Source organism: Lethenteron reissneri, chromosome 67, assembly GCF_015708825.2.
Source record: "Lethenteron reissneri isolate LAM-NWPU_2019-01 chromosome 67, ASM1570882v1, whole genome shotgun sequence".
Lineage (NCBI taxonomy): Eukaryota > Metazoa > Chordata > Hyperoartia > Petromyzontiformes > Petromyzontidae > Lethenteron > Lethenteron reissneri.
In genome coordinates this window covers 2376374-2395442 of record NC_083845.1, presented here as the reverse complement: position 1 = coordinate 2395442, position 19069 = coordinate 2376374, and positions in this window count along the sequence as shown.

Below are 19069 nucleotides of genomic sequence, written 5' to 3'. Positions count from 1 at the left end.
GTGTCTCTGTGTTTGTCTCTGTGTGTGTCTCTGTGTCTCTCTGTGTGTCTCTGTGTGTCTCTGTGTGTGTCTCTCTGTGTGTGTCTCTGTGTGTCTGTATGTGTCTCTGTGTGTGTCTCTGTGTGTCTTTGTGTGTGTGTCTCTGTGTGTGTCTCTGTGTGTCTCTGTGCGGTGTCTCTGTGTGTCTCTGTGAGTGTCTCTGTGAGTGTCTCTGTGAGTCTCTGTGTGTGTATCTGTGTGTCTCTGTGTATGTCTCTGTGAGTGTCTCTGTGAGTGTCTCCGTGTGTGTGTCTCTGTGTGTGTCTCTGTGGTGTCTCTGTGTGTCTCTCTGTGTGTGTCTCTGTGTGTGTGTCTCTCTGTGTGTGTCTCTGCGTGTGTCTCTGCGTGCCTCTGCGTGTGTCTTTGTGTGTTCTCTGTGTGCGCTCTGAGCGAGTAGCAGCACCGATACAGCCCTGGGCGGCACACGAGGGGGAGGGTGGCCAGCATCACGCCCGACCGCCTTTGTCTCCCCAGTGGCGATGCTTACACACCGCACCACGTTATCATTTGAGGCTGAGTCGACCTCGGGGAGGCCCGGGACCGTCATTGGGAATGGAACTCGGGTGGCCGGGTCGCGGCGGTCACCGCGCTACGAACCCGGCCACCCGAGTTCAACGATTCCAGCTCACGGCCGCCGACATCGGTGACGAATGTGTGACGCGATCCGTCGTGGGCCTCCCGCAGATCCACTCGGCCTAGAAACGAGACAAAGGCGGCCGGGCGAGGTATTGACCGCCCACGCCTCGCCTGCCGGATCGACCCGCTAACACCACTTGCCCCAGCAGTCTGGTGAAGGCTATACGGGGGTTCTTTGTCTTCTACGCAATGTGATGTTTTAGCAGCCGAGCAGGGCTCATCGCACAGAGCGCTAACCACTGCGCCACCGCTCCACCCTCGTCTTCGTGTGTATTTGAATGTGTTTGTATGTGAGGAGCGGTGGTGTAGCGGTTAGCGCTACGCTGCGCTATGAACCCGGCGACCCGAGTTGGATTCCGCTCACGGCCAACACCATCAGAGACGATTATCTGAGCCGGTCCTGGGCCTCCCCTAGGTCGACTCAGCCTCAAATGAGTACCTGGTGCGGTGTGTAAGCATCGCCACTGGGGAGACAAAGGCGGTCGGGCGTGGTGCTGGCCACCCATCCCCTCGTGTGCCGTGCCGGCCTTCATAGGTGCTCACTAACAGCACTTGCCCCTACAGGCTATACGGGGGAACTTTGTCTTTATGTGTATATAGGCAGCAGTGTGTGCATGCATACACTGTGTTCTTCACGCGTACATGAAACCCACTCCACGTGTGCGCTTACAGAGCGGTGGCGCAGTGGTGAGCGCACTGCGCGACAAAACCCCCCGGCGACCCGAGTTCGATTCCCGCTCGCTGCGAATATTTGCGCGCGAACCGAGCGTCCCATCGGTTCGACTCAGAGTTCAAAGAAGAACGCGGCGTGGGGTGGCGAATATCAAACACTGGAGAGACAAAGGCGGCCGAGCATTGTGGCGCCATGCAACCACCTCGTTTGCAGTCAGCGGGACCTGGCCCGGGGGATATTTGTGGATCGTAGGATGTTTGTTTCCGCACGAGTAATGATGCGTGTGCGTGATGCGTGTACGCTTACTCATGCGTGTATGTACACACGCCGCGTGTATGTACACACGCCGCGTGTATGTACACACGTGTCAGTATGTGTATCTGCGTCATTTGTGGGGAGCGGTAGTGTAGCGGTTAGCGCTGCGCTACGAACCCGGCGAACCGGGTTCGATTTCCCGCTCAAGGCCAACACCCACAGTGACGATTATCTGAACCGGTCCTGGGCCTCCCCTAGGTCGACTCAGCCCCCAAATGAGTACCTGGAACGGTGTGTAAACATCGCCACGAGGGAGACAAAGGCGAGCGCGCGTGGTTGCTGGCCACCCACCCCCTCGTTGCCGTGCCCACGTTCATAAGTGCTCGCTCAGCGCACTTGCGCCAACAATCTGTTAAGGCTACCTGGGGGATCTTTATCTTTGTATGCGTGCGTGTGTAGTCGGTGAACGCATGGGTGTGTGGCAGTGCGTCTGTGCGCAATGAACTCGCAAACCTGAGTTCGATACGAGGCCACATCAGCGGTGAACTAATCTAGATTTGAAGTTTTCGGTACTGCAGGGATCCATAAATTAGATCACGACGTTTCGGGCGCAACACAAGCGCCCGAAACGTGGTGATTTAATTCATTTTATTTTCTACCCACGTGACTTTACCGACAGAACCAAAGAGTATGGATCTCTGAACGGGCCCGGCACCGCTCCGCCAACTTTTACCTGCCAGCACCGACCAGCGGGGTGAAGTATGGTCAAACAGGCGACACCACGGACACGAGGTGCGGGGAGTCCTTCACCAAGCAGTGGCTTGACACACGGCTAAGATGTGTACACCTGAATGCACCGTCTGTTACGCGCGTGCGTGTCTAATGCACGCGCGTGCGTGTCTAAGGACGCACGCATCCATGTGTAAGTGACATATTATGGGGAGGCGCTGGGATAGGGCTGACCCCACTCCTGACCCCGTCGCGGGGGTTAAACTGCCCTCATTGGGGGTTCACCCGGCACTAGGGTCAAGCGCTCGCAGCCTCCTCTTCCCACAGTCCCCCCCCCCTTCATCTCCTGCGAGAGGGTGGGGGGGGGGGGGTGACAGGGTGGAGACGTCATTCACACCATCATGATCATCATCATCATCAGGCGACACTGATTTGGACTACGATTATGATGATGGAGACGTCATTCTTACCATTATGATGATCGTCATCATCATTAAACGACACTGATTTGGACTACGATTATGATGATGGGGACGTCATTCTTACCATCATGATCCTCATCATCATCAGACGACACCGATTGTTACTACGATCATGATGATGTCACGATAACCGTCGTCATCATCATCATCACACACTAATAGTATTCATTATTCATTGCACCAGATGTCATCATCATTAGGTTTTCATCATTGATTCAATCACCAACAGCAATATCGTCACCCTTTAAATCATCATCATCATCATCATCATAAATGATCCACCTTTTCAACACTGACTCAACGAAAAATACTGGCGTCATCATCGTCATCATCGAATCAGACGTGAACAGCATCACATGTATATCACAATACAATAAGCGGCATTAAATCTTGACTTGAAGCTTTCGTGACTGGTTCATTCGGTGAAGTCACGTCGGTAGAAAAATAATCGATCACGACGTTTCGATCGCAACACAAGCAATCGTCATCAGGTGGGACAACCACAGCAATTTGTTCTTGCTGTGCTTGTGTTGCGATCGAAACGTCGTGATCGATTACTTTACTACCTACGTGACTTTACCGAACGAACCAACGAGTACGATACACGGCATCTCGATTGCACGACATTCATCTACTGCCTGGGGTGGAGCGGTGGGGCAGAGGTTAGCGCGCTGCTGACGAACACGACGGCCACGTGAGTTCACGGCTAACATCAGTGGCGAGTGAAAGTCTCCTCCCATCCCCTCCCGCTCGCCCGACCCCCTTCACCTATACCGCACTGACCAGCGCGGAGAAGTATGGTCAAACATCCGACGTAGCGGACGTGGTGTCGGGGGTGGCGTCATCCAGCGGTGGAATGGCAATGGGATGCCAATAAACTGGGGTGTGTGTGTGTAGTCATTGCAAGTCTCTGCTTGTCTATGGGTCTCTATTAAGTCTATGGCTCTCTGTGTTAGTCTATGGGTCTCTGTTAAGTCTATGGGTCTCTGTGTTAGTCTATGGGTCTCTGTTAAGTCTATGGCTCTATGTGTTAGTCTATGGGTCTCTGTTAAGTCTATGGCTCTCTGTGTTAGTCTATGGGTCTCTGTTAAGTCTATGGGTCTCTGTGTTAGTCTATGGGTCTCTGTGTTAGTCTATGGGTCTCTGTTAAGTCTATGGCTCTCTGTGTTAGTCTATGGGTCTCTGTTAAGTCTATGGGTCTCTGTGTTAGTCTATGGGTCTCTGTGTTAGTCTATGGGTCTCTGTTAAGTCTATGGCTCTCTGTGTTAGTCTATGGGTCTCTGTTAAGTCTATGGGTCTCTGTGTTAGTCTATGGGTCTCTGTGTTAGTCTAGGGTCTCTGTTAAGTCTATGGCTCTCTGTGTTAGCCTATGGATCGCTGTTAAGTCTATGGCTCTCTGTGTTAGTCTATGGGTCTCTGTTAAGTCTATGGGTATCTGTGTTAGTCTATGGGCCTCTGTGTTAGTCTATGGGTCTCTGTTAAGTCTATGGCTTTCTGTGTTAGTCTGTAGGTCTCTGTTAAGTCTATGGCTCTCTGTGTTAGTCTATGGGTTTCTGTTAAGTCTATGGCTCTCTGTGTTAGTCTATGGGTCTCTGTGTTAGTCTATGGGTCTCTGTGTTAGTCTATGGCTCTCCGTGTTAGTCTATGGGTCTCTGTGTTAAGTCTGTTGGTCTCTATTTAAGGATATATGTTGCAATGTAGTATGAGGGTCGCGTAAGTCTATGTGGGTCTCTATGCAGTCTATGGAAGTCTCGTGTCCGTATGGAGGTCGTGGGTGCGTTTGCGTTTAGCGCGCTGCGCTACGAACCCGCCGATCCGAGTTCGATTCCAGCTCACGGCCAACCAACACCAGTGACGATTATCTGCAGCAGTGCTTGGCCGCCCCTAGGTCGACTCAGCCACAAATGCGTACCTGGTGCGATGTGTAAACATCTCCACTAGGGAGACAAGGCGGCGGGCGTGGTGATGGCTACCCACCCCTTTGTGTGCCGTGTCGACCTTCATAGGTGTTCGCAAACAGCACTTGCCCCAACAGTCTGTTAAGGCTATACGGGGGATATTTGTCTGTGTATTTCTTACGTCTATGGGCCTCTGTGTCTGTGCCTATGGATGTCTAAACAAGTCTACGGGTGTCTATGTGCAGCAAGGCCGTAGCCATGGAGTCAATATTGGGGGGACCAAATCTTCCAGGGGGTCTGGGGGTCCCAACCCAGGAAATATCTACATTTGAAAAAATATTTAAAAAATTCACTAACACATGGGATGGACTTTTTATTTATGTTTTACAAAAATGTCTAATAGTGTATTGTATTACATTGCTCTGTTTTTACTTTTTTACCATTTCTTGTTTCATTGTATGTAGTGGCAGAGATTGGGGATTAATAAAGTACAACCATATCCACAATCATATAAACATAAATGTACGCATTGATTTATAAGAAGACAAGTCCAGATATTGTGGCCAAAGTTTAGCAAATTGTTATTTTTATTTACATAGCATAGCAATCATATTTTTTTATAATAATATATGGGGGGGGGGGTGTCCCCCCCAAAATATATATTATAATTAGGGCTTTGATGTGAATGTAACCGGTTTCTACACGTGCATTTCTCGCTCTAGGAGTCTACGTGTCAGTCCGTGGGTCTATCTCAATGTGAGTCATTGGTGACGGGGCTAAGACCACCAATGAACCACACTTCAAAACACATTTTCACCAAGAATATATTATGTTAATGAGTGTACATGATGTTAATATTCTTTGGGTCTTTCGGTAAAGTCACGTAGACTGGGGCCGTCCATAAATTACGTCACGCGATTTTGGACGATTTTGACCCCCCCCCCCCTTCGTCAAACGGCGTCACAAAAGTCAGACCCCCCCTCAAATATGACGTCACAAAGCTATGCCCCCCCCCCCGAAAAAAATATAAAACATGCCTCAAATCGCTTTAAACTATTGTCATTGTAGTGCGTATTTAATGTGGCGCTGCACTTTGATGTTGTAAGAGAAAACATTTATTAAAAAGTCTATTTAATTAAGTAGAACGTGTTGTCTATATTTATTTAAAGTTGCGCATTTTGATGTGACGTCACATTTCTCAAACGCCCCCCTCGCCACATATCGTCACTAATGTCTGACCCCCCCCCCCCCCAGGTGCGTGGCGTCATTTATTAACGGCCCTCTGCCTTATTACAGACCAATTCAAACCGTATATGTCACCACTTGCCCTTACAAATCTCAACGTTCATCCCACAAAGTCCCATCACAAGGGAGAAACACAAACAAATTGACCAACACAAAAATTGTGCCCGTGTTGATACGGCTGTACGCCGCATGGAGCTGACAACTCAACTCCCCTGTACAAGAATGCGGGCTAAACCGTGTGGGTCATCAGGGATGCTGACGCGAACAGGATATGTATACAACTCAACTCATCTTTCTCTTCTCTCTTAACTCTACAGCGACCTCTGCTGGCTTGCCAACGCGGCAATATGGAAGCGCTGTTTGATATCTGAGTGGTCGTCAGCTTTGATGAACCCACTCCTGTTGTTCCACTTTGTGCGTCATGCCCAGGGGTTCGGCAACCGGCGGCTCCGAGCCGCATGCGGCTCTTTAAGGACACAATTATAAAACGTGAAGAACCAGTGGCATCTACATCTGTAGAACGTGAAGAACCAGTGGCATCTACATCTGTAGAACGTGAAGAACCAGTGGCATCTACATCTGCAGAACGTGAAGAACAGTGGCATCTACATCTGCAGAACGTGAAGAACCAGTGGCATCTACATCTGCAGAACGTGAAGAACCAGTGGCATCTACATCTGCAGAACGTGAAGCCAGTGGCATCTACATCTACAGAACGTGAAGAACCAGTGGCATCTACATCTGCAGAACGTGAAGAACCAGTGGCATCTACATCTGCAGAACGTGAAAACCAGTGGCATCTACATCTAGAACGTGAAGAACCAGTGGCATCTACATCTGCAGAACGTGAAGAACCAGTGGCATCTACATCTGCAGAACGTGAAGAACCAGTGGCATCTACATCTAGAACGTGAAGAACCAGTGGCATCTACATCTGCAGAACGTGAAGAACCAGTGGCATCTACATCTGCAGAACGTGAAGAACCAGTGGCATCTACATCTGCAGAACGTGAAGAACCAGTGGCATCTACATCTATAGAACGTGAAGAACCAGTGGCATCTACATCTGCAGAACGTGAAGAACCAGTGGCATCTACATCTGCAGAACGTGAAGAACCAGTGGCATCTACATCTGCAGAACGTGAAGAACCAGTGGCATCTACATCTAGAACGTGAAGAACCAGTGGCATCTACATCTGAACGTGAAGAACCAGTGGCATCTACATCTGCAGAACGTGAAGAACCAGTGGCATCTACATCTGCAGAACGTGAAGAACCAGTGGCATCTACATCTGTAGAACGTGAAGAACCAGTGGCATCTACATAACGTGAAGAACCAGTGGCATCTACATCTGCAGAACGTGAAGAACCAGTGGCATCTACATCTGCAGAACGTGAAGAACCAGTGGCATCTACATCTGCAGAACGTGAAGAACCAGTGGCATCTACATCTGCAGAACGTGAAAACCAGTGGCATCTACATCTGCAGAACGTGAAGAACCAGTGGCATCTACATCTGCAGAACGTGAAGAACCAGTGGCATCTACATCTGCAGAACGTGAAAACCAGTGGCATCTACATCTCTAGAACGTGAAGAACCAGTGGCATCTACATCTGCAGAACGTGAAGAACCAGTGGCATCTACATCTGCAGAACGTGAAGAACCAGTGGCATCTACATCTCTAGAACGTGAAGAACCAGTGGCATCTACATCTGCAGAACGTGAAGAACCAGTGGCATCTACATCTGCAGAACGTGAAGAACCAGTGGCATCTACATCTGCAGAACGTGAAGAACCAGTGGCATCTACATCTCTAGAACGTGAAGAACCAGTGGCATCTACATCTGCAGAACGTGAAGAACCAGTGGCATCTACATCTGCAGAACGTGAAGAACCAGTGGCATCTACATCTGCAGAACGTGAAGAACCAGTGGCATCTACATCTGCAGAACGTGAAGAACCAGTGGCATCTACATCTGCAGAACGTGAAGAACCAGTGGCATCTACATAGAACGTGAAGAACCAGTGGCATCTACATCTGCAGAACGTGAAGAACCAGTGGCATCTACATCTGCAGAACGTGAAGAACCAGTGGCATCTACATCTGCAGAACGTGAAGAACCAGTGGCATCTACATCTAGAACGTGAAGAACCAGTGGCATCTACATCTGCAGAAACGTGAAGAACCAGTGGCATCTACATCTGCAGAACGTGAAGAACCAGTGGCATCTACATCTGCAGAACGTGAAGAACCAGTGGCATCTACATCTGCAGAACGTGAAGAACCAGTGGCATCTACATCTGCAGAACGTGAGAACCAGTGGCATCTACATCTGCAGAACGTGAAGAACCAGTGGCATCTACATATAGAACGTGAAGAACCAGTGGCATCTACATCTGCAAACGTGAAGAACCAGTGGCATCTACATCTGCAGAACGTGAAGAACCAGTGGCATCTACAGAACGTGAAGAACCAGTGGCATCTACATCTGCAGAACGTGAAGAACCAGTGGCATCTACATCTGCAGAACGTGAAGAACCAGTGGCATCTACATCTGCAGAACGTGAAGAACCAGTGGCATCTACATCTACGGAACGTGAAGAACCAGTGGCATCTACATCTGCAGAACGTGAAGAACCAGTGGCATCTACATCTGCAGAACGTGAAAACCAGTGGCATCTACATCTGCAGAACGTGAAGAACCAGTGGCATCTACATCTGCAGAACGTGAAGAACCAGTGGCATCTACATCTGCAGAACGTGAAGAACCAGTGGCATCTACATCTGCAGAACGTGAAGAACCAGTGGCATCTACATCTGCAGAACGTGAAGAACCAGTGGCATCTACATCTCAGAACGTGAAGAACCAGTGGCATCTACATCTGCAGAACGTGAAAACCAGTGGCATCTACATCTGCAGAACGTGAAGAACCAGTGGCATCTACATCTGCAGAACGTGAAGAACCAGTGGCATCTACATCTGCAGAACGTGAAGAACCAGTGGCATCTACATCTGCAGAACGTGAAGAACCAGTGGCATCTACATCTGCAGAACGTGAAGAACCAGTGGCATCTACATCTAGAACGTGAAGAACCAGTGGCATCTACATCTGCAGAACGTGAAGAACCAGTGGCATCTACATCTGCAGAACGTGAAGAACCAGTGGCATCTACATCTAGAACGTGAAGAACCAGTGGCATCTACATCTGCAGAACGTGAAGAACCAGTGGCATCTACATCTGCAGAACGTGAAGAACCAGTGGCATCTACATCTGCAGAACGTGAAGAACCAGTGGCATCTACATCTGCAGAACGTGAGAACCAGTGGCATCTACATCTGCAGAACGTGAAGAACCAGTGGCATCTACATCTACAGAACGTGAAGAACCAGTGGCATCTACATCTGCAGAACGTGAAGAACCAGTGGCATACATCTGCAGAACGTGAAGAACCAGTGGCATCTACATCTGCAGAACGTGAAGAACCAGTGGCATCTACATCTGCAGAACGTGAAGAACCAGTGGCATCTACATCTGCAGAACGTGAAGAACCAGTGGCATCTACATCTGCAGAACGTGAAGAACCAGTGGCATCTACATCTGCAGAACGTGAAGAACCAGTGGCATCTACATCTGCAGAACGTGAAGAACCAGTGGCATCTACATCTGCAGAACGTGAAGAACCAGTGGCATCTACATCTGCAGAACGTGAAGAACCAGTGGCATCTACATCTGTAGAACGTGAAAACCAGTGGCATCTACATCTGCAGAACGTGAAGACCAGTGGCATCTACATCCAGAACGTGAAGAACCAGTGGCATCTACATCTGCAGAACGTGAAGAACCAGTGGCATCTACATCTGCAGAACGTGAAGAACCAGTGGCATCTACATCTAGAAACGTGAAGAACCAGTGGCATCTACATCTGTAGAACGTGAAGAACCAGTGGCATCTACAGAAACGTGAAGAACCAGTGGCATCTACATCTACAGAACGTGAAGAACCAGTGGCATCTACATCTACAGAACGTGAAGAACCAGTGGCATCTACATCTGCAGAACGTGAAAACCAGTGGCATCTACATCTGCAGAACGTGAAGAACCATGGCATCTACATCTGCAGAACGTGAAGAACCAGTGGCATCTATCTGCAGAAGTGAAGAACCAGTGGCATCTACATCTGCAGAACGTGAAGAACCAGTGCATCTACATCTGCAGAACGTGAAGAACCAGTGGCATCTACATAGGTAGAACGTGAAAACCAGTGGCATCTACATCTGCACAACGTGAAGAACCAGTGGCATCTACATCTGCAGAACGTGAAGACCAGTGGCATCTACATCTGCAGAACGTGAAGAACCAGGCATCTACATCTGTAGAACGTGAAACCAGTGGCATCTACATCTGCAGAATGAAACCAGTGGCATCTACATCTGCAACGTGAAGAACCAGTGGCATCTACATCTGCAGAACGTGAAGACCAGTGGCATCTACATCAGCAGAACGTGAAGAACCAGGCATCTACATCTGCAGAACATGAAGAACCAGTGGCATCTACATCAGCAGACCAGTGGCATCTACGTCTGCAAAACGTGAAGAACCAGTTGCATCTATGTCTATAGGAGATTATACAACTTTTAAAGCCATTCCCCATGCTGAGGGGTCGGTAACCAGCGGCTCTTTAAGGACACTATCATTGCAAAGTATAAAAAGCGACTCTTTACTTTCGATAAACGGTGAACGTCTAAAAATCCAACTCGTACACGTTGACTGTTGCCCATAGAGGGCGCTGGAACGCGATACATGGAACTCCTCTACTGACGAACCACGTGCTTCAAATCGCTTTAAAACACATTCCTGGGAGGGAGCTGGTAGGAACGTTGGGTTGCTCGGTCAATGGCCAGGGTCAACGGCGGCGTGGTGTATTCCGCAAATATGGCCGACTGTGAGGGCGGGCACAAGCCGGCGTGAGTAGGTTAAACGTTCAGTTTTATAAGGGCACCACGGGGTGGCCAACCCCTCCCCACCCAGCCCCACCCCTCCCACCCCCCACCCAGCCCCTCCCCACCCTCCCCACCCAGCCCCTCCCCACCCTCCCCACCCAGCCCCTCCCCACCCTCCCCACCCAGCCACTCCTCACCCTCCCTTCTCCACCCAGCCCCACCCAGCCCCACCCCTCCCATTTTGGATGCACGACGGACGGACAATAATCCCCTGTGGGCTGGTGTAATCAGGAGGTTCCTACCAGTACTATTGTCATTGTAGTGCGTATTTAATGTGGCGCTGCACTTTGATGTTGTAGCAGTGTTGTCATAACAATTAGTGTTGTTATAACAATTCTATATTTATTTAAAGTTGCGCATTTTGATGTGACGTCACATTTCTAACCCCCCCCCTCATCACACATCGTCACAAATGTCTGACCCCCCCCCCCAGGTGCGTGACGTCATTTATGGACGGCCCCATAGGTCAACAAAGCCACGTAGATAGGTCAACCTATCTACGTGACTTTGCCAAAAGACCCCAAAAATATGAATTCCTGCAGTCACGAAAGCTTTAAGTCAAGACGTTAATGATACATGTTATGTTTATAAATATATATTATGTTAATTTTGGAAAGCCGAATCGGCGTCAACGTTCGGGCCTAATATGGGATTTAGTTTTGATTCCAGAAATGTCTCTTTCTGATCAAGAGATCATGGGACAGGAATGAAACAGCCTCCATCACTGCTCGGACACGGGCACTTTGGGGGAAGTGGGGTTTGGTCTTCGAATCGTTAAGAAATCGGTCGAAATCCCATTTCCAGTATTCCTAATATGGTCAAAGCCACGCCCAAAACTCCATATATGGGCCTCATATTTTAACATAATTTATGAGCTCTCGCTCTGTCACGCATTGATTATATCACGTTATCCGGTGCTCCTTATATGGTCAAAGCCACGCCCAAAGATTCCATATATGGGCCTCAAATATTAACATAATTTATTAGCTCGCTCTGTCACGGATTCATTATATACGTTATCCGGTGTTCCTTCTATGGGCAAAGCCACGCCCAATAACTCCATATATGGGCCTCACAGATTAACATAATTTATGCATCTCTGCTGTCACGGATTGAATACGTCACGTTATCCGGTGTTCCTTATATGGGAAAAGCCACGCCCAATAACTCCATATATGGGCCTCACAGATTTACATAATTTATGCATCTCTGCTGTCACGGATTGATTACGTCACGTTATCCGGTGTTCCTTATGTGGGCAAAGCCACGCCCAATAACTCCATATATGGGCCTCACAGATTAACATAATTTATGCATCTCTGCTGTCACGGATTGAATACGTCACGTTATCCGGTGCTCCTTATATGGGCAAAGCCACGCCCAATAACTCCATATATGGGCCTCACATATTAACATAATTTATGCATCTCTGCTGTCACGGATTGATCACGTCACGTTATCCGGTGTTCCTTATATGGACAAAGCCACGCCCAATAACTCCATATATGGGCCTCACATATTAACATAATTTATGCATCTCGCGCGCGTCACCAATTGATGATATCCTCGTCGGGCGCTCCATGTCCACACGCTCTCACGCAGGCGCCAAGCGCGACAGGCGGCCACAACCACAACGCAACAACAACCACAACGCAACAACAAGTGTCACGTTAACGACATCACGCCGCACACGACGACGATGGTGGTGGTGATGGTGGTGGTGATGTATAACGACGCGCTGTGTACACGCGCGTGTGATGGTGCGCTGTAGTGGACCCGTGCCTCTCTCGCGATAAACAAGCGGCAGGCGTCGTCGCTATTGATGATGGGAGCTCGCAGGTCGCTGCCGACGCCGTGATGTGGTGAGTTGTTGTTGTTGTTTGTCTCTCTGTTGATTGTGGCGGCGGCGGGGAGCGGTGGCGCAGTGGTTAGCGCCACGACCCCGCCTGAACCGAGTTAGTGACGATTATCCGAACCGATTATCCGAACCGGTCCTGCCGGGGCCTCCCCTAGGTCGACTCGGCCTCAAACTAGCACCCGGGTTTCGGTGAACATCTCCGCTGGGGAGACAAAGGCGGTCCGGGCGAGCGAGCTGGCGTGGTATGGCGGCCGCCCATCGCCCAGCCTCGTGTGTTTTGTGCTAACAGCACTTGGCCCTGACAAGTCTGAGGCTACACGGAGCTTTGCGTTGAGTGGTGGTGTGTGTTGAGGGGGGGGGGGCTGGCGCAGTGGTTGCGCCACTTGTATTCGGCTAACTTCGGTGCGGCTGTCTGGCCTGCGTGGCTCGCTAACAGCAGCACGTGCTCCCCAGTAGTTTAAAGCGACGACAAAGAGCTTTATAGCTGATCGGATTCCTCCGGTATAATGCTCATTGTGTAGATGCGTGGGTTGTGTGTTCATAGTGTTTGTGGTGGTTGGTGGGGAGCGGTGGCGCAGTGGTTAGCACACTCGCGCTACAAAACCACGGCGAGCCTCAGTGGCGAGAGCGGATTGATCAACTTGGTAGCCGTGATAACTGGGGAGACAAAGGCGGCCGGGCGCGCTGTTATTGAAGACATCAGCTACCACCACTGCCAACAACACCACGTGTCCTGCAGTGGCCTAATAGGTGCTCGCTAACAGCACTTGCCCTAACCGCCTGTGTTGTCTGTATGGGGAGCTGTATCTCTGTGTTTCTGTGTGCGTGTGTAGTTAGTTGTACTGTACACACCGTTTCGTCTACGCGTCCTGGAAGTGGCTGAGCTGAAATGTAAGGAGACTGAAACCTCCATCCCCGACGATGATGGGAGTAAAGGTAAGAGATAATTAACTACAACAGCACTGACAAAGGGCCATTGGCCGGAACGTCGCCGATTATATTTGTCCTTTTCAGACGTGTCTCCACGTCATTCTGTGGGCCCCTGTCATTCTATGTGGTCTTTGTGTGAGTCTATGGGTCTCTCTGTGAGTCTATGGGTCTCTATAGAGTCTATGGGTCTCTACGTGAGTCTATGGGTCTCTGTGTGAGTCTATGGGTCTCTGTGTGAGTCTATGGGTCTCTGTGTGAGTATATGGGTCTCTGTGTGAGTCTGGGTCTCTCTGTGAGTCTATGGGTCTCTGTGTGAGTCTATGGGTCTCTGTGAGTCTATGGGTCTCTGTGTAAGTCTATGGGTCTCTGTGTGAGTCTATGGTCTCTGTGTGAGTCTATGGGTCTTTGTGTGAGTCTATGGGTCTCTGTCAATCTATGGGTCTCTGTGTGAGTCTATGGGTTTCTGTGTGAGTCTATGGGTCTCTGTGTGAGTCTATGGGTCTCTGGTGAGTCCATGGGTCTCTGTGTGAGTCCATGGGTCTCTGTTGAGTCCATGGGTCTCTGTGTGAGTCTATGGGTCTCTGTGTGAGTCTATGGGTCTCTGTTTGAGTCTATGGGTCTCTGTGTGAGACTATGGGTCTCTATATGAGTCTATGGTTCTCTGTCAATCTATGGGCCGCTATGTCAATCTATGGGCCTGTCTATCATTCTGTTGGTCTCTGTGTGTGTCTGGGTCTCTTTGGGTCTGTGGGTCTTTTTGCGAGTCTAAAAATATAATTCTCACCAGGTCCCAATGGTGCAGTCTCCAACTCTCGTTAGGCACTCCGGCTTTCTCTGGCCTCGCTGTTTTCCTATGTGCTATGAATAAGTGCACTGGTGGAGCCAGTGGGGGGGGGAGTGGCACGTGCCCCCCCAATGATCCGATCAAAATCCCTAATTTCGATCGCATCATTGGGGTTTATTAGTAATAAATCGGCATTTTGCGACCCCCACTGCCACTGTGTAGCATATTATTACGTGGCAGGGATTCTATGAGATGATAGGACAACAGTCTGAGTCCATAATTGGCAATAAGTAACGGCAAAGCGGTTATAAGTGACTCGCAGAATTGTCGCATTTGCGTATACAGTACACGACTTCCCTGAAGGCATTCACCTTCAGTGAGCGCGATGCCGATCACACAACACGGTTCAAATTCGACCCTCGATCGATGGCTGCATCATCGCCGCACACGCGTCGAATAGAAAGCAAGTGACAAGCCTTACTCACTAACAACTCCTCTATCATTGTTCATTGCTGGAGGGGTTGCCCCCCTACCTGAAAATCCTGGCTCCGCCATTGAATGAGGCCATTGCGCCAGTTATTCGTACGTTCGTATATATTTATCCTTTTTAAGACCACGGTGCCATTGACGAATGTGTTGATTTTTTCGTGCCATTATCGGCAAAGAGCACGTCCGTCGAGGAGATGGAGCCATGAGATGGCCTCACATGGCAGGTGCTGCTGGGTGGATCAATCACATCGCAGAATCGTGAGGGGGCTTGAGAAGTCCTTCATCCAGCAGTGGAATGACCATGGCTGATGATAGAAATAATCGTCTACGGCCCTCTGTTCAGTTCACTGCTGCATTGGAGGCCTGAAGCTTTGTCCCGGTCGTGAGGGTTGTCTGACCATACTTCACCGCGCTGATCCGTGCGGGTTGGTGAAATCGCTGGATTTCTGTACATCGGTCGGCCTATATATGCTACTGGGTCCTGATGCAAGTACAGTGTATGGGTTCTCTAAGCCTATGGGGTTTCTAGGAAAGTATTAGGAGGTCTCTGTGAGTTTGTAGATCTCTAGGTGAGTCTATGGGTCTCTGTGTGGGGCTGTATATGGGTTGATGTGAGTTTATGAGTCTATTCTTGAGTCAATGGGTTTCAGCGAGTCTATGTTAGTCAGTGCGTCTCTGTGCGAGTATGCAAGTCTCATAAGTAATCATAATTAACAGCCCCTTGTCATGGAGGTCGTTTGACTCTACTTGACCCATGCGGTCAATGCCGATTGCTGACAAGGATTTGTGCAGGATCAGTTGAGATCTCACTTGCCATCGATGTTAGCCGTGACCAGGATTCGAGCTCGGGTGAGTGGGTTTATCGTGCTTTGTGCTGGCCACCGATGTCCCTGCTGTGAGGAGAAGAGTTTACGTGTGAGCTTTAAATATTTTTTTGTCGTTTTGGATTTGTATATCGTATCTGTATACCATCACTCCTACTGCCATCGAAACCGTTCACTTGAACGTATGAGGGCTTGGCCCACCAGACATGTTCGTCTCGGTCATATTGCAGGTCACATCAACGACAAACTCACACACTCACCCACCCTCCCTCCCTGTCACTCGCCAAAAACACTCACCCACTCACTCACGCAGCCACTCGCACACATTCTCACACGCTCACCTCACTCGCCCCCCCACACACTCGTCCACTCGCCACACTGCGGGTCACCTCATTCTCTTTATGCCTCTTCCGTCGCCACTGCTGCACCTGGGAATTCCTTCGCCCATCATCGTCGTCGTCATCCCTCATCCCAGCTCTTGAAATAATAAATAACCTCGCTAAATTCGCGAGACAATGTTAAACTCTTAACGAGTACAACTCGAATTTCGATTAAAGCTTTCTTGACTGCAGGGATTCATATTCTTGGTTCTTTCGGTAAAGTCACGTAGGAGGGAAATAATAAAATGATAAAAATAAAACATAATACAAATTCTCACGACGTTTCGATTGCAACACAAGCAATCATCATCAGGTGGGAAACCACAGCAAGAAAAACTTTTCACAGCATAATTTTTTTCCACATTTTCTTGCTGTGCTTTTCACACCTGCTTATGATTGCTTGTGTTGCAATCGAAACGTCGTGATAATTGTATTGTTTTTATTTTATTTTATTATTTCCCGACTTTACCGACAGAACCAAGAATACAGGTCAAAGTTGTTTGTTCGAGATGATCAGCGGCGAAAGATGCAGATGGCCCCCGGGCTGCGTGCGCTATTGATGCGTCCGCTCTCTGTGGGTGGCCGTTTGTGGTTCCTCAACAATAAAACCGCAGCACCACTTGAGAAATTCACATCAACCCGAGGGGTTGCTGCTCGCAAGGGTCGTGGAAGAGCACGGTGGCACCGTCAGAAATGTCCCAGCATTACGGGTGAACTAACTCAACATTTAAGGGCCCTTTTTGAAGATGAAGGGTAGCTCCTGGACTGTACAGGACATCCGCACGGGGTTAACGTAATCCGCGTGTGCCGCCGTGCGATGAGATTCGCACCGATTTAGGGAATTGGAGATTTTCCTCGGGGCCTAAGTTAGTGGGTGGGATTCCAGTTCGTTTGCGATTGCTTATCAACGTGTCGCCAGTGGGCAGCGCACATCCAACGTTGTGAGTACAGAACTTGCGCCTCCCCCTTTGCCGACCCGCGCTGACCAGTGGTGAAGTACGGTCAAACCCCCTGGCGCTTCCCGCAGGGAGCGGGAGGCCCTGATCCAGCAGCGATTGATGAAGGGCTGCGCACGTCACACTTGGGCACGCGTAGGTCTCTATTGGACTATTTGTAAGCCGACGAGTCTCCGCTAGTCTATATAGGTCTCTGTTAAGTCTATGGGTCTCTATGTAGGTCTATGGGTCTCCAGATATGTATTTGGTGTGCGTGTGTGGTCTCCGTCTGTGGGTATCTGCGCGTCTCTCAGTCCGTGGAACTCTACGTGAGTCCGTGATCCTACGGGTCTCTGTGTGAGGGTCTGCATGTGGGTCTCTATGTAAATCTATGGGTCTGTGTGGACCCGTTGTGCACATGGTGAGTCAACATTTTAGCTGGATGGTAACTTTTTGCCACGGGGCCCCCTTGACCGAACGCGATTACAGATGGAGATATTGTTCATGGGCAGCTGTCAGCTGTCATCTGCATTGCTAGGGCCTTGGGGCACCGCACAAACAATCTTCACTTGCCAGCTGTTTCTTATATAATGAGGGGGGAGTGGTGGGGCAGCGGTTGGGCGCACCGCGCGGTCCACTTGGCGGCTCGGGGTTGAGTTGACCAACGTCGGGGCGGTCGACTCGCCTGAGCCGGCGTGGCGACGCCTGGTCGTGTCGCCCCCGACGGCCAACACAGCGCGGTGATGCCCTCACCCAGCACGGAATTGACTCAGGAGCTGTGCGGGACGACGTGACTTTCTTATATTTAACAGTAAAAAACAACATGACGGTTGTTGGGATGGGCAAACGGACCCTGCCATAGGAATGAAGAATTCCATCACAAGCTTCGGAGCGCCGACAGATAGTAACACCGCAAACATTGCTGGGTTAAGTAGCGAGTGGCTTTGAATTTTGACTTTGAGAGTAAACATGGCTCTCATAATAATGTCAACGCATTACACTGCACCGCCACCGCCACCACCGCCCAGCGTCCGCTGCTCGCTCGTGGAGAGAGGACGACTCGGAGAGGGGGAGAGAGAGTGGACGACTCGGAGAGAGAGGGGACGACTTAGAGAGAGAGGGGACGACTTAGAGAGAGAGGGGACGACTTAGAGAGAGGACGACTCAGAGAGAGAGAGGACGACTCTGAGAGAGAGGACGACTCAGAGAGGACGACTCTGAGAGAGAGAGAGGACGACTCAGAGAGAGAGAGAGAGGACGACTCAGAGAGAGAGAGGGGACGACTCAGAGAGAGCGAGAGAGAGAGACGACTCAGAGAGAGCTGAGTGGGAGGGCAGCAGCAGCAGCACCACAATCGCACCGCCTCAGCTTTTGTCTTTCCATGTTCCCTTCACGAAGGGACGCGGCATCGGCCCGGCGCTGATGTTCTGATGATGCTTCAAAGCCAAGGATGTGCCACGGTGTCTGGGGTGTCTGGGGACTCGAATGAGGCGGTGTTTGTTCTGGACGACCCCGTCGCTCCGTTTGCCGGCGGTTCTCCTGGATCTGGGTCGCGTGTCGAGAGAGGACGACTCAGAGAGAGAGAGGACGACTCAGAGAGAGAGAGAGGGCTGCAGTTGGAGGATGGTTGACGCTGGCAATCAAACGTCTACCCTTCACTCAAGTTTGACGATGACGGTGACGGTGATTGAAATCATCGTTATCATCATCGCCAGGGATACAATTGGGGACAAATGTTCAACTTCCGCTTTCGTATGCAGACACTGGGGAAACACATTCTAGCCAGGGTACTGTCTGTTCACGAGTGCCAAGGCCCTTGTATTCCTAAAGGGGCCCGTTCGGATGTGTGGTCAGCCCGCTGCATTGTTCATTGTGTTGGTGTGTCCTGTGATTTACATGCACTGTATA